The 25,986-nt window shown below is 41.0% G+C and overlaps 1 protein-coding gene and 1 non-coding gene across 3 annotated transcripts in view; both read left to right on the forward strand.

Moving 5' to 3' along the window:
- Positions 1-25,986, forward strand: part of SKA2 (spindle and kinetochore associated complex subunit 2) — a 976,874-nt gene that overhangs the window by 538,709 nt on the left and 412,179 nt on the right. The window lies entirely within an intron of this gene.
- Positions 22,721-22,861, forward strand: LOC126940102 (U4 spliceosomal RNA). The gene has a single exon (XR_007720615.1). It is a non-coding gene; the product is annotated as a U4 spliceosomal RNA (small nuclear RNA).

Here is a 25,986-nt window from a genome sequence, read left to right on the forward strand (position 1 = left end):
ATAGAGCGATCAAGATATTATTAATTATGGATTATTGAGAAAGATGCAGTATTAGTGTTCTGACTATGGTCTCTGTAAATCTTTCAATGGCCTGAAGGTGGCAAGCTGGATTTATTTGAGAAATTTCAGCATCAACATTATTTAAAAGAAAAATGAAACAGTACTATTTATCTGAAAAAAATCTTTCATTGACATTTAACTCATAAAATCAAAAAGTGAAACCAATTGAAACATAAACAAACATTTATTGCTTGTCTTTAGTAGGACTTACCTTAAGGCACACAGATTTTGTATTGCAAATGCTTTCCATTTTATATTTATTTATTTATTTATTTTTTGAGATGGAGTCTCACTGTGTCACCCAGGCTGGAGTGCAGTGGTGAGATCTCAGCTCACTGCAACCTCCACCTCCCAGGTTCAAGCGATTCTCCTGCCTCAGCCTCCCGAGTAACTGGGACTACAGGCACACGCCACCACGCCTGGCTAATTTTTGTATTTTTTGTAGACACAGGGTTTTGCCATATTGGCCAGGCTGGTCTGGAACTCTTGACCTCAAGTGATCCACCTGCCTCAGCCTCCCAAAGTGCTGGGATTACAGGTGTGAGCCACCACACCTGGCCTCATTTTTATATCTTAATTTTTATTATCCTTATTGATTTCTCAGTTATGATATAATTTTTTCATAGCAGAAAAAAAGGAACTTATATATTTAAGTATTGTAAGAGTTAAAGAAAGAGGAAGGAAACATGAAAAGCTGCTCAACAGTCAAAGACAGGTTTATTTTAGAGAATATACCTGAGAGGGGTTTTTGGCCAATTTCAGTCAGGGGCACTCTCTTACAGACTAAGAGTATTTAAGAGTTCAGGGCTAGAGAACTTATCACAGGCTTGGAATATTTCTGTGTGGGGGAGAAGTTTATTGCGGGGTTGGAATGTCTCTGGTTGGAGGGAAGGTTATCTTGGGGCTGACATCTCTCCAGTCAGGGAGGGGTTTATCTTATGGTTGGAATGTTTCTGGTCAGAGATGTCATTTGTGGTTTATGGTCATGCTGACCTTAAGCCATTAGGCTGATGCCTTTTGGATTTAGGCGGTTTTTGATCAAGGGGAACTTTAGAATGGCAGTGCTTGTCCAAGATGGCGATATTCCTGCTCTGTCAAGTATTACCATTAAAATCTGAGGAAAGACCAGCAGCGGTGGTTGGTGCCTATAATCCCAGCACCACTTTGGGAGGCTGAGGCAGATAGATCATCTGAGGTCAGGTGTTCCAAACCAGCCTGACCAATATGGTGAAACCCTATCTTTACTAAAGAAATACAAAAATTAGGCCGGGCGCCGTGGCTCAAGCCTGTAATCCCAGCACTTTGGGAGGCCGAGACGGGCGGATCACGAGGTCAGAAGATCGAGACCATCCTAGCTAACACGGTGAAACCCTGTCTACTAAAAAATACAAAAAACTAGCCGGGCGAGGTGGCGGGCGCCTGTAGTCCCAGCTACTCGGGAGGCTAAGGCAGGAGAATGGCGTAAACCCAGGAGGCGGAGCTTGCAGTGAGCTGAGATCCGGCCACTGCACTCCAGCCTGGGCGACAGGGCGAGACTCCTCTCAAAAAAAAAAAAAAAGAAAAAGAAATGCAAAAATTAGCTGGGCATGTGTCACACGCCTGTAATCCCAGCTACTCGGGAGGCTGAAGCGCGAGAATCCCTTGAACCCCAGAGGCGGAGGTTGCAATGCCCCTAGATCTCAGCACTACGCTCCAGCCGGGCGACAGTGCGAGACTCCATCTCAGAAAACAAAATCTGTAAAAAGCATTGTGAGAAGGCTTTTTGGGGGGCGGTCAGGTTTATCGGGGCATAATTTCCAAATGTTATAGTTTTAGTGTATAGTTTTGTTACCCACACAATGAGTGGGTTTGATCACTTAGCCAGTGACAGTCCAATACCATAACCAAGGAAGATTTAACAAGGGGATTTTATGACTTAAAACAAGTAAGGAGGCTATCGGGGATAATTCCCCAAAGCAGTGTCTCCCTAAACCAAGGTGACAAAAAGGCTTTTCTTAGGCAGGTTAGCTGAGTCATCATATGTAGAGGTGTCTAGGCAGCTCAGGCCCAGTCTGAGATCAGGCTTCTACATACAAATGGAGAATAGCTCCTTCCTGGGTGGATTTTTAGTATGCTAACCAGGAGAATTCTCCAAAGTTCATCTCCAACTCAGGCATCTCTGGATCAAACTGGTTTTTGTTTTGCTGTGGCTGGGCTTCTTCCTTGAACTTTTATTTATATATTTATTTATTTATTTTTTGGAGACAGAGTCTCTCTCTGTCGCCCAGTCTGGAGTGCAGCGGCACAATCTCAAGAGATTCTCCTGCCTCAGCCTCCTGCGTGGCTGGGATTACAAGTGCGCACTACCATGCCCGGCTAATTTTTGTATTTTTAGTAAGACAGGGTTTCACCATGTTGGCCAGGATGGGCTCGATCTCGTGACTTTGTGATCCGCCCTCCTTGGCATCCCAAAGTGCTGGGATTACAGGCGTGAGCCACCGCACCCGGCCCCTTGAACTTTCTTGAAACAACAAAACCTTCAGCAGTTACAACTGGATGCTTTTTCTTTTTCTTTTTTTCCTTTTTATTTATTTATTTTTTTGAGACAGAGTCTTGCTCTGTTGCCCAGGCTGGAGTGCAGTGGCGTGATCTCGGCTCACTGCAAGCTCCGCCTCCCGGGTTCACGCCATTCTCCCACCTTGGCCTCCCCAGTAGCTGGGACTACAGCGCCCGCCGCCACGCCCGGCTAATTTTTTGTATTTTTGGTAGAGATGGGGTTTCACCGTGTCAGCCAGGATGGTCTCAATCTCCTGATCTCCTGATCCGCCCGCCTCGGCCTCCCAAAGTGCTGGGATTACAGGCGTGAGCCACCGCGCCCGGCACAACTGGGTGCTTTTTCACAATGTGTTCTGGAAAAGGAAAACCCTGGAACTCTGGGTTACAGTTTTTTGAGTTTTATCAGTTTTGACAAGTGCATATGGTTGTGTAACCACAACTATAAATATAAGATAAAAAATGGTTTCATAACTTTAACAAATTCCCTTGTACCCCTTTATGGTCACCCCTTCCTTTACCTCCAGGTCCTCAAAACCACTGATTTGTTTTCTGTCTGCATAGTTTAGCATGTCCTGAAATGTCATATGAATGAAATTGTGTAGCATGTACTCCTTCTTTGGTCTGCCTTCTTTTATCTTCAGCATTATTGCTTTGAGATTCATCCATGTTGTAATGTATATCAATAGTTGAATCCTTTTTATTATTAAGTGATATTCCATTGTATGGATGTACCACAATTTACTTATTAATTCAGTAGTTGAGAGACATTTATGTTGTTTCCAGTTTTGGGTGATGACGTGTACATTCACTATAAACATTCATATATAGGTTTTTGAGTGACAAAGTTTTCATTTCTCTTGGGTAAATACGTAGGAGTGGAATTGCTGGGTCAAATGATAAATATATGTTTATAAGATTGCAAACTGTGTTTCCAAAGTGGCTGGACCATTTTGCACTTCTATCAGTCATGTATGAAAATTCCAGTTGCTCTGCATCCTTGCTAGGACTTGATATTGTCAGTGTTTGTTCATTTGTTTGAGCCATTCTAATAGGAAATAATGGTGTTGTTAAAAGTATTTAGACAGGCATGAGCAAGGCAGGAGAGGGTTCTCCCCCTCCACCAGGAATGTCAGGAAATGGTTCGGCAATTATCATATTGCCTCTCTAAAAGTGACAAATTGGCAGCAGTGACATATTGGCATAATTAGATGGCATGGCCATATCATAAAACTTAGAGAAATACCTAACTTTCAGTCCAAAAGTAAAAGATATCATCATGTCATCATCACAATTTCTTCTCGTTCTTTCTGAGTGTCCAGATATTAAGATTTGAGTAATGATCACAGAGCCAGTTACCAGTCATTAAATCATTTATCATCAATATTGTTGATGAGAGGCTGATAAATTGCCAGGGAAAAGCCATTTCCTGATGGTTTACACCTGTCGCTCTAAAATGTTAGTTGAATGTAGACACCAGGGAGAGGCAACTTCCTTGGAATGCCCTTTAAGAAACAAAATGATGGAGTATGACCTTCCCAGGCAGTCCACCGGAAAAGGAAAGAAAGCCTCAGATGGGCATGCCTACAACTTCCTAAACACACTGTGCGTGCTCACCTCCCAAACACATAGAGGGCATTGCGCCTGTGGGCAGCCCACCCTAAGGGAAATATCGTGGGAAAGGGGTACTAGATATCAGAAGTGGGCCAGTCTATAAAGTTCTAGGATCGGCTGGGCACGGTGGCTCATGCCTGTAATCCCAGCACTTTGGGAGGCTGAGGCAGGCAGATCAGAGGTCAAAAGATCAAGACCATCCTGGCCAACACAGTGAAACCCCATCTCTACTAAAAATACAAAAATTAGCCAGGCGTGGTGGCTCACACCTGTAGTCCCAGCTACTTGGGAGGCAGAGGCAGGAGAATCGCTTGAACTCGGGAGGCGGAGATTGCAGTGAGCCGAGATCGCGCCACTGCACTCCAGCCTGGTGACACAGCAAGACTCTATCTCAAAATAAAATAAAATAAAATAAAATAAAATAAAATAAAATAAAATAGAAAAGAATAATTCTAGGATCAAGGTTAAATGTCACACTTGACCGTCTTGGTGCCCGTTTGGGTCTCTTCCGAATGTACTTTCCTTTCTTTCCTGCTCTAAAGCTTTTTGATAAACTTCCACTTCTGTTCTGAAACTTGCCTCGGTCTCTTTTACTGCCTTATGCCCCTCAGTCGAATTCTTTGTTCTAGGAGGCGAGAATTGAGGTTGCCGCAGACCCATAGGGATTCGCCACCAGTAACTTGGACTATCTTCCACTGTTAACGGTATATTATTACAGCTTTAATTTGCATATCTCTATGACAATATCAAACATATTTCTACAAAAGGTGTTGATTTGTAGTCTGTACAACTTTTTTGTAAAGTGTCTGTTCAAAACTTTTGCCTGCTTGTACGTGTGTGGGAAGCGTTGCCTATTATCTTACTGAATTTTGAGAATTCTTTATGCACTTTGAATGCAAGTTCTTTGTCAGAAACATGCTTTGCAAATACTTTGGCCTAGTCTATGTCTTGTCTTTTAATCTTCTTGTGTTTTTCAAAGAGTTCTCAATTTTGATAAAGTTCAATTTATCAATTTTTTTTCCTTTTATAAATTGTGCTTTTGGTGTGGTATGTAAGAAATCTTTGCCTAATTCAAAGATGTTTTCATATATTTTCTTATTTATTCCTTTATTTTTTTTTTTTTTTTTTTTTTTTTTTTTTTTTTTTTTTTGAGACAGGATTTCTCTCTGTCTTCCAGGCTGAAATGCAGTGGCACGATCACACCTCACTGAAGCCTCGAACTTCTGGGCTCAGTGAACCTCCCACTTCAGCTTCCTGAGTAACTGGAACTATAAGCATGTGCCACCATGCTCAGCTAATTTTTGTACTTTTTTTGTAGAGACTGTTTGTTTGTTTCTTTGGTTTTTTTTTTTCATGTTGCCTAAGCTGCTCTCAAACTCCTGGGCTCGATTGATCCTCCCACCTCAGCCTCGAAGTGCTGAGATTACAGGCATTAGTCACTGCACCTAGCCAATGTTTTCTTCAAGTATTTTTATCGTTATACAATTTTACATTGAGATTTGCAATCCATTTTTAGTTGAGTTTATGTTTTTACATGGTACAAAGTATGGTACAAGGTATGCACACACACACACATGCACACATATATATACACACACAATTATTCTAGAACCATTTTTTTCCATAGGTGAAAATTTCAACCAAGGAAGGGACTTACACTCTTTTTTTTTTTTTTTTTTTTTTTTTGAGACATAGTCTTGCTCTGTCGCCCAGGTTGGAGTGCAGTGGCGCGATCTCTGCTCACTGCAAGCTCCACCTCCTGGGTTCACACCATTCTCCTGCCTCAGCCTCCCAAGTAGCTAGGACTACAGGTGCCCGCCACCATGCCTGGCTCATTTTTTTGTATTTTTGTAGTAGAGACGGGGTTTCACTGTGTTAGCCAGGATGGTCTCCATCACCTAACCTCATGATCCACCCGCCTCAGCCTCCCAAAGTGCTGGGATTACAGGCGTGAGCCACCGTGCTCCGCTGGAAGGGACTTACACTCTTAAAATTTACAATTAAAATCTGAGAGAGATCTTGTCTGAGAGTTTCTTCAACTTTTTTTGGTTGGTTTTTTTTTTTAACTTTATTTTCCAAACATTACATCGTATTTAAAAGGAACAATTTGTGTGTTGGTTCTTTTCGTTTTTTTGTTGTTGTTTTTTGGGGTTTTTTTTTGATACAGAGTCTCACTCTATCAACCAGGCTGGAATGCAGTGGCACGGTCTCAGCTCACTGCAACCTCTTCCTCCTGGGTTTTAAGCAATTTTTTGTGCCTCAGTCTCCCAAGTAGCTGGGATTACAGGTGCCCGCCACCATGCCCAGCTAATTTTTGTACTTTTTTTTTTCTGAGACGAAGTCTCGCTCTGTCGCCCAGGCTGGAGTGCAGTGGCTGGATCTCGGCTCACTGCAAGCTCCGCCCCCTGGGTTTACACCATTCTCCTGCCTCAGCCTCCCAAGTAGCTGGGACTACAAGGCGCCCGCCACCTCACCCGGCTAGTTTTTTGTATTTTTTAGTAGAGACGGGGTTTCACCCTGTTAGCCAGGATGGTCTCGCTCTCCTGACCTCGTGATCCGCCCGTCTCGGCCTCCCAAAGTGCAGGGATTACAGGCTTTAGCCACCGCGCCCGGCCTAATTTTTGTACTTTTAACAGAGATGGAGTTTCTCCATATTGGCCAGGCTGGTCTTGAACTCCTGACCTCAGGTGATCTGCCTGCCTCGGCCTCCCAAAGTGCTGGGATTACAGGCATGAGCCACTGCGCCCAGTCGTGCCTTGTTTTTTATCCCTTTCATTTTATTCCATTAGAAGTATCAGGATTTTAAGACATTTTCAAATGAAACTGTCTATCTCTGCACTATCTAGAATAATGCAATTTTAAACTATAGAGACTGCCATCCCCATTTGTAGAGATGAAGAAACCGAGACTTTAAGATCTTCAACGACTTGCCCAAGGTCATACAGCATAGAGCCAGAACAAAGTCCAGGGTGCAGCTTCCCAAATCTCTAGGCCATTGCTCTTTCCGCCAACTGTTTGTGGCCTTCGTATTGAATGTTTCACTAACTTGATTTCTATTTATTATAGACAATTGCTTCAATAGTAGGCTTTTATCTAAAATTTCATTCTAGTACATAAAGTTCAATAAAGCAAAATTAAACTGAAGTCTTTTTTTGTTTGTTTTTGAGACGGAGTTTCACTCTTGTTGCCCAGGCTGGAGTGCAATGGCACGATCTCGGCTCACCGCAACCTCTGCCTCCCAGGTTCAAGCAATTCTTCTGCCTCAGCCTCCGTAGTAGTTGGGATTATAGGCGTGTGCCACCCTGCCCGGCTAATTTTGTATTTTTTTTTTAGTAGAGACGGGGTTTCTCCATGTTGGTCAGGCTGGTCTCGAACTCCCGACCTCAGGTGATCCACCCGCCTCGGCCTCCCAAAGTGCTGGGATTACAGGCGTGAGCCACCGCATCCGGCCTGAATTCTTACCAGATGTCTCTAAGGTTTACCCAATGCCACTGGATTTACAATCTCATTATAAAGTAAGCACACACACACAAAAAAGGAAGCAGTCTAGACACTAGGGATTACCAAAATGCTGAAATTTTAATTCATAATTCTAAGACTTCGCACAGATGCATAATTTTTACTTTACATATTAAGTTAGCTATGTCTCTTCATTTAATTGTAAATTAGACAGAAATTTTACCTTTTTTTGCTGCATGGGACTTCCAGCAGTCTGGTGGGTTAAGTCTGGATGATCCAGTCTCATCTGATGCAACAAAAATATAGATATTCTTGATAAAATATAAGAATCTTCAGATGCCAGAAATGAAAAGGGAATGCAAATTCCCGAGAAAATGCAAAGCTATTCTGTGGGGACAGTATCCTGTGAGGAAACGGAGGATGGGATGGGAAGACCCAATAGATGTCTAAAAGGAGTTCCAGAGTAATCGAATATGTCTATTTGAATAGGAAGAAAAGCAATATTTGAGTAGATAATCGCTGATCCCCAGATAGGAAAAAATAAAAACTACATACACCTGAACAAAATGAAACATCGACCATGCTGGAAAGAGAGAAAATCTTAAAAGCAACAGAATTAAAAAGGTTTCCTATGAAGGAACAATAACACATTATCAGCAGATTTCTCAACAAAAATAAAAAAGACTACACAATGATAGGCATCTCCACATTATTAAGCGAAAATAACCAAGAAGTCTATACTCAAAACTTTCGTTCAAGAGTGAGACTGAAATCAAGATATTTTCAGACAAACACTAAAATAATATATAGTAACAAGTCATTGCTTTAAAAAAAAAATTCAAATATACACTTCAAATGAAAAAATTAAACTGGCGGCCAGCCCTGCTGCACCAGGCCCGCTCCGTCTACCTCTTGAAAAAAAAAAAAAAAGAAAGAAATTAAACCCAGGAGAAAGGACCTGGTGTAAGTACTAATTTTAAACAGAAAAGTTAGTAAAAATACTGGTAAATCTATATTAATATTGACTGTTAAAAAGCAATAATAGACTGGACACAATGGCTCATGCCTATAATCCCAACACTTTTGGAGGCCAAGGCAGGAGGATTGCTTGAGGCCAGGAGTTAGAGACCAGTCTGGGCAACACAGCAAGATTCAGCTCCACAAAAAAAATTTTTTTTAAATTAGTGCCATGTGGCGGTACATGCCTGTGGTTCCAGCTACTCAGGAGGCTGAGGTGAGAGGACTGCTCAAGCCCAGGAAGTCAAGGTTGCAGTGAGCTGTGTTTATGCCACCACACTCCAGTGTGGGTGACAGAGAGAGACCCTGTGTCAAAATAAAATAAAATAAAAGCAATAATAATAAATACTGAGGCCGGGCATGGTGGCTCACATCTGTCATCCCAGCACTTTGGGAGGCCAAGGCAGGCAGATCACTTGAGGTCAGGAGGTCGAGACCAGCCTGGCCAACATGGTGAAACCCTGTCCTACTAAAAATACAAAAATTAGCCAGGCATGGTGGCATGTACCTGTAATCCCAGCTACTCAGGAGGCTGAGGCAGGAGAACTGTTTGAGTCCGGGAGGCAGAGTTTGCAGAGGCAGAGGTTGTAGTGAGCCGAGATTGCACCACTGCACTCCAGCCTGAGCAGCAAGAGTGAGACTTCATCTCAAAAATAAATAAATAATAGGCCGGGCGCGGTGGCTCAAGCCTGTAATCCCAGCACTTTGGGAGGCCGAGACGGGCGGATCACGAGGTCAGGAGATCGAGACCATCCTGGCTAACACCGTGAAACCCCGTCTCTACTAAAAAATACAAAAAACTAGCCGGGCGAGGTGGCGGGCGCCTGTAGTCCCAGCTACTTGGAAGGCTGAGGCAGGAGAATGGCGTGAACCCGGGAGGCGGAGCTTGCAGTGAGCCGAGATCTGGCCACTGCACTCCAGCCTGGGTGACAGAGCAAGACTCCGTCTCAAAAAAAATAAAAAATAAAACTAAAATTAAAATAAATAAATTAATACTCTAAGTTGAGAGTGTTTTTGAAAAGGTGAAACCAAATTACTATAATAACAGGAAGAATGGGAGGAATAAAGTTTCTCAGATTGTATGTTGTTCAAAAGAGGCTGACAATATCTTAGACCAAGTTGAGCCACACATGTTATAAATTTAAGAGTAACCATTGATTGAATAAAAGAAAGTGATATTGTTTTTATAAATAAAAAAAGCAAAAGTAAGTTCTTGTTAATTTTACCACTGTGAGGAAAATATACTTGATAACTATGAACTTCCCACCAAAGGGAAAGTATACAAGGAAAAATGGATGAAACAAACAAGAAAAATTTTAAGCTTCTATGTAATTACAATGAGGAAAAGATTGATTTCAAAATTGTGTAAGCCTGTAAGAAAATAGCAAGCTTTGTTTACTGATACTTTTTTCTATATCACATAAAACTTTATGTTATAAACCTGAAACCCCACTTTTTCTATCAGAGAAACTCCTTTATAATCCATAATAAGTAAAGGTTAATTTTTAAACACAAGTTTCAAGTCAGTAGAGGTGAAAAATAAATCAGTAACTCAATAGAAGGTAGGAAAGTATAAAAAAAAGTAAAGAAAATACATAGTAGATAAAGAACATTAAATAAAAGGCAGTAGAAATAAATTACTTTTGCAACTTTACTGACAAAATAGATAACTTATTTCTACTGTATAAATAACTTAGAGATATGTGAAGGAGTGAAGAATGTGCCATCCCCAAATATGCCAGATTGGTATAGTAATTATTTCAAGTTGAAAACAGTTGAGAAATTGTAATTTCAGAAAGGGTGAGCTGACCTGTCTCTTCCTCTATGCAGCAAGAGATACAGATTCCTCTGGGAGGGGCACCCTGTCCATACCAGGGCAAGAAAACCCTTATCACCAGAGACTTAGAATTGGAGGCTGCAGGCCAGTCACAGTGGCTCACACCTGTAATCCCAGCACTTTGGAAGGTCCAGGCGGGCAGATCGCCTGAGGTCAGGAGTTCGAGACCAGACTGGCCAACATGGTGAAACCCCATCTCTACTAAAAATACAAAAATTAACTGCGCGTGGTGGCAGGCGCCTGTAGTCCCAGCTACTTGGAAGGCTAAGGCAGGAGAATCGCTTAAACCTTGGAGGCGGATGCTACAGTGAGCGAGATCGCATCACTGCACTCCAGCCTAGGGTGTAGAGCGAAACTCCACTTCAAAAAAAAAAAAAAAAAACCAAAAAGAATTGGAGGCTGCAACGGACCTGCATAAATGTACTTGACGAAGTAAACCTTATCTTCCACCTGTTGCACATCCTCCATACATCTCCTAGTAACTCCCCTAGAAAATTTACTACCCCTGGCCGGGTATTCTTTGTCCTGTCATTTCTTTTCAAACGTATCATTTTTTTGTCTAAAAATACAAAAGCATCTTGCTTTGGCTACTTATTCAGACTTCACGCTCTTGTGAATATCACCATGTACATGTAGAACTAATACAATTTGTATGCTTTTCCCTTGTTAATCTGCCGGGTGTCAGTTTGGTTTCCAGATCTAAAGAGGTCACTAAGAGCAAAGGGGGGTTGATCTCTGGCTCCCCTCAACATGCACTCTGGTATAGAGACAAATTTGATCCTGAGACCCCCACATAGATGTGAGGCTCTTCCTCTCCTTGCCATTCTAGATTACAAATCCTTCTATATAGCTAGACGTTGTTTTGAAGAGAAGCAGAGGGAAGCAAGAAGAAATGTGAAAGATTCTGCATTTACCCAAAAGAAAATGTGTTATTCAAAAGTGATCATTTATTTATTTACTTTATTTTTATTTATTTTTTGAGACAAGGTCTCAGTCACTCAGGCTGGAGTGCAGTGGCACAGTCATAGCTCACTACAGCCTTGAACTCCTGGACTCAAGCAATCCTCCTGCCTCAGCCTCCTGAGTAGCTGGGACGACAGGTGTGTACCACCACACCCAGCTAATTTTTAAATTTTTTTGTAGAAACGGGAGCTTGCTATGTTTCCCAGGCTGGTCTTGAACTCCTGGCCTCAAGCCATTTTCCTTCCTTGGTCTCCCAAAGCACTGGGATTACGTAGAGAAGTAAGCCACCACACAGGGCCAAAATAAACTATTTAAACTAAAAAAGGTTGTTGCCTGGAATTGACAAGTTTAATGTTTGGTTGGTTTTTATCCTCTCATTAGAGCACAAAGTGGAAGCTTGCAAGGAAAAATTAGGTCCATGATAGAAATTAAAAAGTAGTATTTTCTTTGCACATTAGAATTATAATGTGGGTAAATGTTTGACCCCACTATAAACATTTTTGTAGGATTATTTTTGCACACTGTGTTTTTCCTCCTGGTGTTAATATTTTTCTGCAATTTGCATGTGTTACCCCTTTTGAAATTAATTGTAGTCCCCATTGTATAGACCAAGGAGCCACCAGAGGCTTTGTCCACTCTGGAAATGGCAGGTGTAAAGCATAAAGCAAGGGGCAGAAAGGGTAAGAATAGACCCAGTTCTTTGCAATCACAAGAAAGTGTCCACCCAGCCATTCTGCCCTTTTTAATTTGTTCCTTTCCTCGGATCTAAATGCACTGACAATTAGGACCATAGAAAACCATATGCATCGTGACCACCATTACTCACTGCCCTGACCATTCCCCTGGGTAACACAGAACATTTAATAGGCCTGTCCCAGCATCTGATAACAAAGGAAAAACATATGGCAGATCACGATAATGATTTTGTGTCTTTCTGTAGTGATGAAAGAAAAACCTGATCCTGCATAATAATCGCTTTGTTATTCATAGAACTTAAACGGCATTTCCTCATGAATTTTAATGTGCTATCCATTTTCTCACTACTTATCCCGACAATTCTTTGTGAGCCTTTGCAGAACATTATTCTCTTATCTCTGTCTTTCTTACAGTGATGTAATTATTCTGTCTAAACTATAAGACTTTAGGATGTCTTTTTGCTGCATTGGTCACACAGGGCTGGTCTAGGTTGCCATAAATAATCTGAAAAGATCAAGCTGTGAACTTAGGATTTCTGCACTTCTGTTTCCTGTACGCATGTTACTTAATTTTAAAGAGTTTACTTTTTAAAAATTATCTGGAAATCCTGTAATCATAAATTTGTGCCTTTTAAAATAAATTATAATTAATTAGTGGCACTCATGAATCTTTTGTTTACTATTCTAAAAGTTCAGGGAGCATTTGCAATATTTTTTCTTCCTTATTCTTCTTTAGTGGGCATAATTCATATTGAAATTCAGTCCCATATTATGTGTAGACAGAGTAATCTCAAAATTATATATGACTAGACTAGATTTTTAGCTATTTAAGGACATAAACTGAGTCTTACTTATCTTTGTGTTCTATGAAGTATCTATCCAGCTCAAGGACTTCTAAATAGAAGGCCCTCATAAATAGTTGCTTAGAAAGTAAAAAGTATTGTTTGCAGACAACAAATCAGTGGTTGCCAGGGGCTGAGGGTAGAAGGAGAAAATTGCTTTCAAAGAGTTACAAGGGAACTTTTTACAGTGAGAGAAATATTCTACATATTGATTGTGATGCTGATTACGGTGTGCATTTGTCAAAAATTACACACTGAAAATTGGTGAATTTAATTACATGTAAATTATATTTAATTATGCATAATTATAATTAATTTATGCCTTAATAAAGCTGATTAAGGCAGAGATCTTGTGATGACATCATTATTTCCTTATAGGAAATAACTAACAACAAATGTTATTAACAAATAACTACCACTTTCTTTACATGAATGAATAACCTGGTTTCAGATCAACCTTAAAAATTCTTAATGTCTTGATTGAATGACCAACAATTTATTAAATATTACCATGTATCTGGTCCTGTACTAGATTATTTATTTATTTATTTTATTATTTATTTTTTGAGACAGGGTCTCACTCCGTCACCCAGGCTGGAGTGCAATGGTGCCATCTCAGCTCACTGCATCCTCAACCTCCCAGGCTCAAGCATCCTCCCGCCTCAGCCTCCTAAGTAGCTGGGACTACAGGCACACATGCCCAGCTAACTTCTATATTTTTTGTAGAGATGGAGTTTCACCATATTACCCAGGCTGGTCTCAAACTCTTTGGTTCAAGTGATCTGCCCACCTCGGCCTCCCAAAGTGCTGGGATTATAGGCATGAGCCACGGCAACTGGTTCTCTTTTCTTGTGCCAATAAATGCTGTCAAGTGATTATTGTTTCTGATTTTTACAGGAATAACAATTTTACACTTAGGCTCTGAGAGGTTAGGTAAGCTTGTCTAAGTCCAGATATTTTATTTTTTTAAAAAATCAGCTGGGCACGGTGGCTCACGCCTGTAATCCCAGCATTTTGGGAAGCTGAGGCTGGCAGATCACCTGAGGTTGGGAGTTTGAGACCAACCTAACCAACATGGAGAAACTCCGTGTCTACTAAAAATACAAAATTAGCCGGGCATGGTGGTGCATGCCTGTAATCCCAGCTATCTGGGAGGCTGAGGCAGGAGAATTGCCTAAACCCTGGAGGCGGAGGTTGTGGTGAGCTGAGATCACGCCATTGCTCTCTAGCCTGGGCAACAAGAGTGAAACTCTGTCTCAACAACAACAATAACAAAAAATCAGTGCATGCAAGAATATGGTTTCAAAGAGGCTAAACTAGCTGGATGTGGTGACTCCTGCCTATAATCCTAGCTACTCCAGAGGCTGAAGCAGAAGGATGGCTTAAGCCCAAAACTTCAAGGCTGCAGTGAGTTATGATTCTGCTACTGCACTCCAGTCTGGGTGACAGAGGGAGACCCTGTCTCTAAAAAAAAGAATACTACAGCTACACTAAATATGTATTTGTGATTAGCAATTTTGAGGAGTCAGGTGATTTTCTCCAAAACGTACCCATGGTAATAAAAATAAAAATTTTAATTCAACAAATAAGTATTTACTTTGTGACGGGACTGTACTAGATATTTCAAGGACTATCATGCTAAAAATATGTAGACTTTGCTTTCAAAGCGTATACCACATTAGTCAGGCACCATGGCACATGCCTGTAGTCCCAGCTACTTGGCAGGCTAAGGCAGAAGAATCCCTTGAGCCCAGGAGTTTGAGACCAGCCTGGGCAACATAGCAAGACTGCCTCTTAAAAAAAAAATCATATGCCAAATTAAATGGGTATGAGATGTGCAAATAAATAGCAATAATATCAGACAAAGTGTAGGGCTAGAATAAGACTAGAAGTAATTTTGGGCAGGGTGCACTGGCTCACACCTATAATCCCAACACTTTGGGAAGCAGAGGCAGGCAGATCTCTTTTTTTTTTAAAGACGGAGTCTCGTTCTGTTGCCCAGGCTGGAGTGCAGTGGTGCAATCTCGGCTCACTGCAAGCTCCGCCTCCCGGGTTCATGTCATTCTCCTGCCTCAGCCTCCTGAGTAGCTGTAACTACAGGCATCCGCCACCACTCTTGGCTAAATATATATATATATATTTGTGTGTGTGTGTGTGTGTGTGTGTTTTTAGTAGAGATGGGGTTTCACCATGTTAGCAGAGGCAGACAAATCTCTTGAGGTCAGGAGTTGAAGACCAGCCTGGGCAACATAGACCTCGTCTCTATTAAAAAAAGAAAAAAGAAAAAAAAAAAGTAATTTTGCATTCAAGAAGGAAGACGTGCCTTCAACTTCGGCTAAATTGACTAACCAGCCAGAAAGAAGAATTTAGGAGAGATTCAGGCTTAGATGCTTTTGTGATTAACAAAAAAAGAAGAAGGAAAGGCAAAAACTTTTCTTCTTCTCTTGCTCTATGTATTTATTCTCAATTCAAAGCGAATCTGACAAACAACCTATGAGTATACATGGTTAAAGTAGATGCTATTTCTTAGACTTCTACACTGATACTTCCCTCATTCTGATTTCTGCTTAAGTTTCCTTCCCAGAGAAGCCTTTCCTGATGATGCTACCTAAAAGAGTATCTCATCACTCTTTATGCGTTCTTCTTTATTTTTCTTTCTTTTTTTTTTTTTTTTGAGACGGAGTCTCGCTCTGTTGCCCAGGCTGGAGTGCAGTGGCACGATCTCAGCTCACTGCAAGCTCTGCCTCCCAGGTTCACACCATTCTCCTGCCTCAGCCTCCCAAAGTAGCTGGGACTACAGGTGCCCACCACCACGCCCGGCTAATTTTTTGTATTTTTGGTAGAGACAGTGTTTCACCATGTTAGCCAGGATGGTCTCGATCTCCTGACCTCGTGATCCGCCCACCTCGGCCTCCCAAAGTGCTGGGATTACAGACATGAGCCACCACACCCAGCCTATTTTTCTTCTAATCGTTGATTACTATTTGATTATATATACATATACACACTTTGTTTTGTTTTTTTCTTTTTGAGACGGAGTCTCATTCTGTCACCCAGGCTGGAGTGCAGTGGCACGATCTCAACTCACTGCAACCTCTGCCTCCCGGGTTCCAACGATTCTCCTGCCTCAGCCTCCCAAGCAGCTGGGATTACAGGTGCATGCCACCGTGCCTGGCTACTTTTTGTATTTTTAATAGAGATGGGGTTTTGCCATGTTGGCCAGGCTGGTCGAACTTCTGACTTCAAGGTATCTGCCCACTTTGGCCTCCCAAAGTGCTGGGATTACAGGCATGAGCCACCGTGCCTGACCAATATTAAATATTTTTTTATTTATCGTTTGTCTCCCCACATTGTTTTTATGCTCCTTTCAGAAGGATCCATATGTCTTGTTCACTGTTGTGTCTCCAGCACTTAGATTAGTACTTGGCAGTCTGTTGAATGAATTAATTAATTTTACAAAAGGGTCTTTCTGACTACAACAACTCATCTCCAAGTATTCCAGTCTTCACTTGAAGTTCTATCATTTTTTCATTTTATGGTTATTTGACTTTTGCTACAGATTAATAACTATATCGAAGTAGAAATATACATTTTTGAAGCAAGGTACATGAAAGAAGATTTGAACCCTAAGACATGCCTGTGGTTTCATGTAATCTTTCTGAAAGTGAATTGTTTCAGAATACTTCCCTCTTCTCTCGGCTGCAGCCTGGGTTCCCTGGAAAACAGAAACTGAAAAAACGCTCATAGAGCTCATTTTTACTGTATGTAAGGAGAGGAAAGAAGAAGAGTACCATCCTAGAGAAGGAAGAATCAGGGCTACGGCTTCTCAAAGAAACACAACTGGCTGCCTGATCAAATGGGAACATCTCTGGAATGGCTGTATGGGTCTCAATAATCTGTTGGAGGACACAGAAGAAGAGTAAATAACTCATCTCCCATGAGTCATTACCTGACTTCTCCAAGAAGCCACTAGGGAAGCCAGAGCCTGCATACATTCAGTCATGAGAAACTAGGTTCCGAAAACTGCTGCTGCAGCCCAGTTCTCACCCCCAAGAGGTTGCCTCTCCCTATTCCTTTGGTTGTAAAACCCTGGACTCAGCTACCATCTCCTAATACTCCTCTGGCAAGGAAGAAAGCCAAGTGACCGAGATCCTGGGAGGAAGACAGAGTCAAGCAGATCAAGGAGGGCATTTTTGTTTGTTTGTTTTCTTTTTGTTTGTTTGTTTTGAGATGGAGTCTCACACTGTCGCCCAGGCTGGATTGCAGTGGCTCTCCGTTCACTGCAATTTCCACCTCCCGGGTTTAAACACTTCTGTCTCAGCTTCCCGAGTAGCTGGGACTACAGGCATGTGCCGCCATGCCTGGCTAATTTTTGTATTTAGTAGAGATGGGGTTTCACTATGTTGGCCAGGATGGTCTTGATCTCCTAACCTCGTGATCCAACCGCCTCCACCTCCCAAAGTGCTGGGATTACAGGCATGAGCCACTGCGCCCTGCCAAGGAGGGCATTTATAAACACATCCCATCCCCAGAAATTATTCAGGGCAATTATTTCTAGCAACCAAAGCCCAGGCACATGTGTGACATATGGATACATGTAGATTGTCTCCAAGTGCTCACTCTTCGGTGATATTTTTAGTATAAATTCCCTAATTCTACACCTCGTTTCTTCTAAATGCCTACATTTTCTTCCAAAGTAGTACGTTTATTTTTGTTTTTTAACTTTGAAAATTTTGTTCAGCAATTTGAAATGATGAAAAACCCTATGCATGGTAAAGTTATGCTTGAATATCCTTTCTTATATCGATTTGGCATCATTAATTCATTCAACAAATATTTAGTGAGCACCTACTATATTGTAGGTACTATATTAAGCGCTAATACTACTACCGTGAATAAAACAGACACACATTCCTGGATCCCTGAAGCCTACATTTTAGTGAAAGGAATCACAATAAACAATGTAAACAAAATATGTATATTATGTTGGATGATTATAAGCGTTAGGGAAAAAAATAAAGAGGGGTGATTTTCTTTTTGATTCAGTGATCTTTTGAATAGACAATCCATAAAAGCCTTCAGGGAGAGGGGAAGAAGATGTAAATGGGGCATTTAGGGAATGAAGTGTTCTGTAGGATTAGAACTCTGAGTTAGGCCTGTGACCAGGGAGTAAGGAAGTAGCATGGAAGATGTAGAGCATGGTGGTGGACACAACTTTTCATAACTTTCTCCAAGGAAGTAATAGGCAAGACACATGACACAGAGCAATGTCTCTGTGTGAGATACAATTGCTATTAACTCAGCTTTACTCCACAGATTATAGGAAGTACACACTACAGAGAGCTGGATTCTATCAGTTATACAGAAGGAAAATACACGTTTTTTTCTATATAACTGATGAAGCCGCCTAATAACTCTAAATTACTCTTCATGCTTACAGCATGAGGTGTAAAGCTACAGAACTGGAGTGAGATACTGAGAAGCAATACTTAATTCTCCAAGATTTCCTGAAGTACGTGCTGCACCAAGTTTTATGTTCCTTCTCTACAAATACTGGAAACAGAGCTATCATTTCCAAGCAGGGCACCTGAAATGCCCTTAATCATGAGAAGAACTTGGAAAACCTATAAAGGACCCATATTGTTGGTGACCAAGAGAGCTGAGGGGAAGAATTCTCATGTGGTAAATATCAGGTTGCTCTCTTAGGTGGAGATGAAGGACTTTTCAGAGAATCAGACAGTAGATGTCAGTCATTGATGACCTGTTTGATGTGGACATCTAGAAATGAGTATCTTCAAGGAAGACATCATGTAAGCTGAATAGGTATTTGATCCCAGAATGGTAGAGCTGAATGGTCTTAACCAAACTAGATGATCAACTCTCATGATGCCAGGCTCAGAGTAAAGTTTGGAGTCCCGGAAGCCAAAGAGTACAAATATTAAAGTTTACTCTCTTAGACCACTGTGTAGATAATTCATTTCCTAATGAAGGATCTCATTTGTTCATGTATTCAAATAATCATAAGTGCTTACAAATTACCAGTGCCAGGTACTTTGCTAGGTGTTGGAAAGACAAAGGTAAGCAAAAATTGACATGTGTCTTGCCCTTACAGAGTTTAGTTATAACTATAATTCTAACAAGGGCAATTAAGGAAAGCTTGAGACGGTGCTGTGGCTCATGCCTGTAATGGTAGCACTTTGGAGGCCGAATCAGGGGAATCGCTTGACCTCAGGAATTTGAGACCAGCCTGGGCAACATAATGAGACTTCTCTACAAAAAAATTTTTAAAAATCGACCAAGCATGGGGTGCATGCCCATAGTCCCAGCTACTCAGGAGGCTGAGGTGTGAGGATTGCTGGAGCCCGGGAGATCGAGACAGCCGTGGGCCATGATTGCACCACTGAACTCCAACCTGGGCAACAGAGCAAGATCCTGCTCTGTCTCAAAAAAAAAAGAAAAAGAAAAAAGATTGAGAGAGAGAGAGACAGACTAAGGATTAAAGTTTTTTTTTAAAGTCATTAGTAATTTTGATTTTTATTCAAAGATCAGTTGCAAATCTATTACAGGTTTTTAAGTAGGAGATTTGAATTTTGAAAAGATCACTCTGGATGTTCATGGAGAGAAGATTGCAGATGGATAGGAGGGGTTCACAGACACCATTTAGGAGGCTGTTGTGGCAGTTTCAGGCAAGAGATAACGGTTGCTTTGACCAGGGAAGTAAGCCACTTACTCAGCAGAATTGCTTTTGAAGTGAACTTTATAATCAGCATTGTTCTTCAGCCTCCATCTCTTTCCCACCACTCCCCCGTCTACTTTGTGTTTGTTGTTGTTTTGTTTGTTTGTTTGTTTGAGGCTCCCAGGCTGTAGTGCAGTGGCACTATCTTGGCTCACTGCACTTCCGCTTCCTGGGTTGAAGTGGTTCTCCTGCCTCAGCCTCCTGAGTAGCTGGGACTACAGGCACATGCCACGCCCAGCTAATTTTTGTATTTTTAGTAGAAACGAGGTTTCGCCATGTTGACCAGGCTGGTCTCAAACTCCTGGCCTCAAGGGATCCGCCAGCCTTGGCCTCCCAAAAATGCTGGGATTACAGGCGTAAGCCACCATGCCTGGTTCCCCATCTACTTTTAAAACTTGTTTATGGCCGGTTACGGTGGCTCACGTGTAATCCCAGCACTTTGGGAGGTCGAGATGGGCGACCACCTGAGGTCAGGAGTTCAAGACCAGCCTGATCAACATGGTGAAAACCGTCTCTACTAAAAATACAAAATTAACTAGGCATGGTGGCATATGCCTGTAATCCCAGCTACTCGGGAGGCTGAGGCAGGAGAATCGCTTGAACCTGGGAGGGGGAGGTGGAGGTTGCAGTGAGCCGAGATCGCGCCATTGAACTCCAGCCTGGGCAACAAGAGTGAAACTCCGTCTCAAAAAAAAAAAAAAACCAACCAACCAGACAAACAAACAAAAAAACTTGTTTACAAGGACATCCAGCCCTTACCACTTTGAGGTCACAGCCCGCAAAACACAGATTACTGGCCGGGCGCGGTGGCTCACATCTGTAATCCCAGCACTTTGGGAGGCCAAGGCGGGTGGATCACGAGGTCAGGAGTTCGAGACCATCCTGGCTAACATGGTGAAACCCCGTCTCTACTAAAATTACAAAAAAAAATTAGCCAGGCGTGGTGGCGTGCGCCTGTAGTCCCAGCTACTTGGGAAGCTGAGGCACAAGAATGGCGTGAACCCGGGAGGCGGAGCGGAGCTTGCAGTGAGCTGAGATTGTGCCACTGCACTCCAGCCTGGGCGACAGAGCGAGGCTCCGTCTCAAAAAAAAAACAAAAAAACAAAAAAAAACACAGATTACTAAAGGTTTTTAAATGTCTTTGTCTCCATTTTGTACTGATTCCAATAGATGCTCTCTACAAGCATCCACACATTCTATGAGGTCATTTCAGGCTAATGTGTGTTCCTTGAACAGCACTTTATTGCTCTAAATAAAAAAATTGAAAGAACATAACATATTTTGTAAGAACTTAAATGGAAGGTGTTGCCCTCTTTTCTGAGAAACTCTTTAAGGAAAAATCCTGCTTTCTATTCAGTCATATAAACCACCTGCTTACTATGGACACTGTACAGCTGTACGAACTGAGGCTGCAATGGTAAAAAATAAAAATAAATGAAAAATTTAAAAAACAGCCCTTGCTCTCACAGATCTTATATTCTAGAATGGGAGGAAATTATAATAAAATACATTAAGCACTATAGGATATGAAGTATAGGAGACTAAGGAGACAGGATAACTGAATTCAATATGCTATCCAAGATTAGATCCTAGAACAGAAAGGGGACATTAGTGAAAAAAATTAGTGAAAGCTGAATAAAGTCTGTAGTTAACAGTATCATAACTGTGTTCATAACTTAGTTTTGATCATGGTGCCATGGTTATGTAACATGTTAACATTAGGGAAGCTGGATGGGGGGTACATGGGAGCTCTGTGTACCATCTTTGTAGCTCTTCTTTAAATCAAAAATCATTTCAAAATTAAATATGTAGTAGAAGAAGGAGAAGGGGAAGAAGAAAGAACAAGAACAAGAAGAAAGAAAAAGAAAGAAGAGGAGGAGGAGGAAGAAGAAGAAGAATAGGATGAGGAGGAGGAAGAGGAAGAAGAAGAAAGGGAAGAGGAAGAAGAAAGAAGAAAAGAAGAAAAAGAGAAAGAGGAGGAGGAGGAAGAAGAAGAAGAATAGGATGAGGAGGAGGAAGAGGAAGAAGAAACGGAAGAGGAAGAAGAAAAAAGAAAGAAGAAGAAAAAGAGAAAGAGGAGGAGGAGGAAGAAGAAGAAGAGGAGGAGGAGGAGGGGGAAGAAGGAAAAGGGAAGAAATAATAATAATAATACAGGATGATTTGGGAGCTCCTAGCAGGGCACTCAACCTAATCTGGGGGTGGGAAAGGCTGTCTGGGGAAGGGATGTTTAAGCTGAGAACTGAAGGACAAATAGGAATTAACCAGACAAGAAATATTGAAAAAGACATCCAGAAATAGTATGTAGAATGTTTACAGTGCCAGAAGCAAGAGAAAGCATGACAAATTATAGATATTAAATAAAATTAAGTATGGCTAGAGCTTAGAATAGGGTGGGAAATGGAAAGGAGAGGAGTGATAGAAGATAAACCCAGAGTGGTAGGACACCAAGTGCCTTAAAAATCATGTTGAGAAATTTAGAGTCTAAGGACAATTTCAAGAAGAAATAAAAATGACTAATAAATATATATATTTTAAAACCTTCTTTACTGGTAGTCAAATAAATGGAAATTAAAATAATTGGATAATATTTTAAATTACTCAATTCCCAAATATTTTAAAATTATAGTATTCTTTGCCTCCAAGAGTATGAAAAAGAATTTCTTACATTCTGCTGATAATATTAATATTTCTGGAATGCTATTTGGCAATTTAAATACAAAGTTCCAACAACAATGTTCATATCCCTTTATCCCTTCAGTTTTATGTCTGGGATGTTATTTTAAGGAAATAGCCAGAAATATATTTTTAATTAATGTAAAAAGATGTTTCTCATCATTATTTATAACAGTACAAAATTTAAAACAAAATTTAAAAAATTTAAAATTTAAAACAAAATAGGGACATAGTTAAATAAATGGTTATGTTTCCATATGATGAAATAGTATGTATTAAAAATAACATTTACAGCTTTGTGCAGTGGCAGTATTGTAGCCAATGAGGTTTATCCGAGGTGCGATTATTGCTAATTGAAAACTTTTCCCAATACCCCACCATAATGACTTGAAATATAGTTGGCATTGGCAATTTTTGACAGTCTCTATGGAGACTGAACATAAAAAAGAAAAAAAGACAGATTACAAATATAATGTACATATTATGTATAATATATATCTTACATGTATATGTTAAGTGTATATATAATTAGTGTGTGTGTGTGTGCATCATCTGTAGACAGAACTGGCTGTGTAATTTGCAGGGCCCAGTGCAAAATGAAAATGCAGTTCAAAATTATTAAGAATTTTAAGAAAGCAACAACAGAACCTCAAATCAAGTGTAGAACCCTTTTGAATAGGGGCCCTGTGTGACTTCACAGGTTGTACGCCCTTGTAACTGGCCCTGTCCCTAGAAAAAAGATGAAAGTAAATATCCCAAAATGTCAATAGGGATTATCTTTGGTTTGGGGATTACTGATGATTTTTATTTCATGAATTTAAACTTTTTCACAATAGACATCTTTTATAATCAGAAAAAAAACCCAGTCTGTATCTTTTTTTAAAAAAAGTCCCAAGTTACACTAAAAGCAGCACTACAATGAATTACATTATATTTTGCTTTTAGGCTCTTTTAAATATCCCTTTTGGGCCACTGCGAATAACAAACTCTATTTTTAAAGTTTCTATAATGTGTTTTTAAGTCACTGTAGAGAATAGAGCAGGATATAAAAATGAAATCAGTTCTTTGCTAAGTTTAAAAAAAAGCAAGCACAAGTTGAACTACAAATAACACATTTCCATCTATTTTTGTCCCATATAGAATTAGCTATTTGGTTGGACATTGAACATTTGCTTGAATGGTGTAATGCTGAAAATTCCTTCTCTAGCCTCCTTAGACCTATATTCATATAATTGGCAGCCCACACTGGCAAAAAGAAGGCCTGCACCTGCAAGAGGCCTATTGCATCCTCGTCCAATGAAGGATTTAGCAATATTTTTTTATTTTAATTTTTATTTATTTGTTTTTGAAATGAGGTCTCACTCTTTCACCTAGGCTGGAGTGCAGTGGCATGATCTTGGCTCACTGTGACCTCCGCCTCCTGGGCTCAAGCAATTCTCCCACCTCAGCCTCCTGAGTAGCTCGAACTACAGGCGCCCACCACCATGCCGGGCTAATTTTTGTATGTTTTTGTAGAGATGGGGTTTCACCATGTTGCCCAGGCTGTTTTTTTAATGAAAAAAGGTTGTGTCTGAAAGGCAATAAAAGACCCCTTAAATGAGAGCATTAAGTGACTTAAAAAATCATACAGATAGGCTGAGCACAGTGGCTCACGCCTGTAATCTCAGCACTTTGGGAGGCCAAGGTGGGCAGATCACTTGAGGTCAGGAGTTCAAGACCAGCCTGGCCAACATGGCGAAACCCTGTCTCTACTAAAAATACAAAAATTAGCCGGGCTTGGTAGCGGGCACCTGTAATCCCAGATACTAGGGAGGCTGAGGCAGGAGAATTACTTGAACCCAGGAGGCAGAGGTTGCAGTGAGCCGAGTTTATGCCGCTGCATTCCTGCCTGGGCCTGGGCAACTGAGCAAGACTCCGTCTAAAAAAAAAAAAATGTACAGATGGTATCTGCAATGTGAGAAAGAAAAGAAATTTTTTATCTGAGAAATGCAAGCTCTGCTTTAAATTATCAGGCCCAGAGCACTGAAATGTGACAAGAGTCACGCTTCACTCCCCCTTGAGCTAGGTAATCACTTCATGAAGCTACTTGCTATTTGGGCTCTAGATTTACTGACCCCAAGTAGCTATAAATTAACCTAACAATGCCATACGCTGGACACCATAACTCATACTCTATAGTTCAGCAATGTATATTGCCAATCATTAATCAATATTATTTCTATAAACCAATGAAAATTCCTCACAAACAACTTTTGTCGTCACCCCCTCTCCTGATTCATTATTTTTCTTTAAAAGCGTAAGCCTCTCCTTTGTTCTCTGGAGCACTTCCCAAGGTAACTACGAAGTATTTCCAGGCTGCGGTCCTCAACCTTGGCCCAAATAAGCTCTCTATATTAATTTTGCCTCAGTTTCTTTCTTTAGGTAGACAAATGCATTCTTTTAGAAGTTACATAGAGAAGCCTTAACAAGTTGAGCTGCTAATGACATAACTAGCAAGTTTGGCACAAATGAAAGCCAAGACAAATCGTTTAATACTTTTAGTGCCCCCAAAGGACAATCTGCCTAGTTACACAGGATTGTCCCTGCAGACCTCTTGAATACAGGCTTCATATATATATATACACACACACACACACACAGGCTTCATATATATATACACACACACACACACACACAGGCTTCATATATATATACACACACACACACACACACACACGCTTATAAATATAAGTTATACATATAAAACAAAACTATATATACATCGTTTTGTTTTGTTTTTTGAGACAGGGTCTTGCTCTGTCACCGTAGCTGGAGTGCAGTGGCACAACCCAGGTTCACTGCAGCTTCGACTAACTGGGCCCAGGTGATCCTCCCAACTCAGCCTCCCAAGTAGCTGGGACTACAGGCACACACCCACCTCGGCCTCCCAGAGTGCTGGGATTACAGGGGTAAGCCACCACACCCAGTCTTTTCAGTATAATTTGTATTGTTTTGCACTAATGCACTACTGTTTTACACACTCAATTAATCTGCTGCCTCACTTTGTGTAATCTCCAACAGAAGAAATATGAAAAAGAAAAAGAAAAATGATTATTTGTCATCCCTTCCGCTTTCCCATATTCTATTAATTGTGTATCCTAAAGAAAAGCTTTTCTTTAGAGTATTTACTGAGGAAGTAGAGATGCAAACTGAATAACCCAGAAGGGGGTCACTTGTTTCACTTCAGAAAAGGGAAGAGACCTACAGGGGAAGATAATGGGGAAAAAGAGGAGAGGGAGAGGAAGTATGAGAGTCAAAGACAGGGAGGGAGGCTGAACAGATTTGAGAGAAAAAAGACAGAGGCCGGGAATGGTGGCTCACACCTGTAATCCCAGCACTTTCAGAGGTTAAGGTGGGCGGATCACTTAAGTTCAGGAGTTCGAGATCAGCCTGGGCAACATGATGAAACCCCATCTGTACAACAAATACAAATTTAGCTGGGCATGGTGGTGCACATCTGTGCTCCCACCTACTCAGGAGGCTGAGGTAGGAGGATCATTTGAGCCCAGGAGGCAGGGA

The sequence above is a fragment of the Macaca thibetana genome, chromosome 16 (assembly GCF_024542745.1).
Source record: "Macaca thibetana thibetana isolate TM-01 chromosome 16, ASM2454274v1, whole genome shotgun sequence".
Taxonomy (NCBI): Eukaryota; Metazoa; Chordata; class Mammalia; order Primates; family Cercopithecidae; genus Macaca; species Macaca thibetana.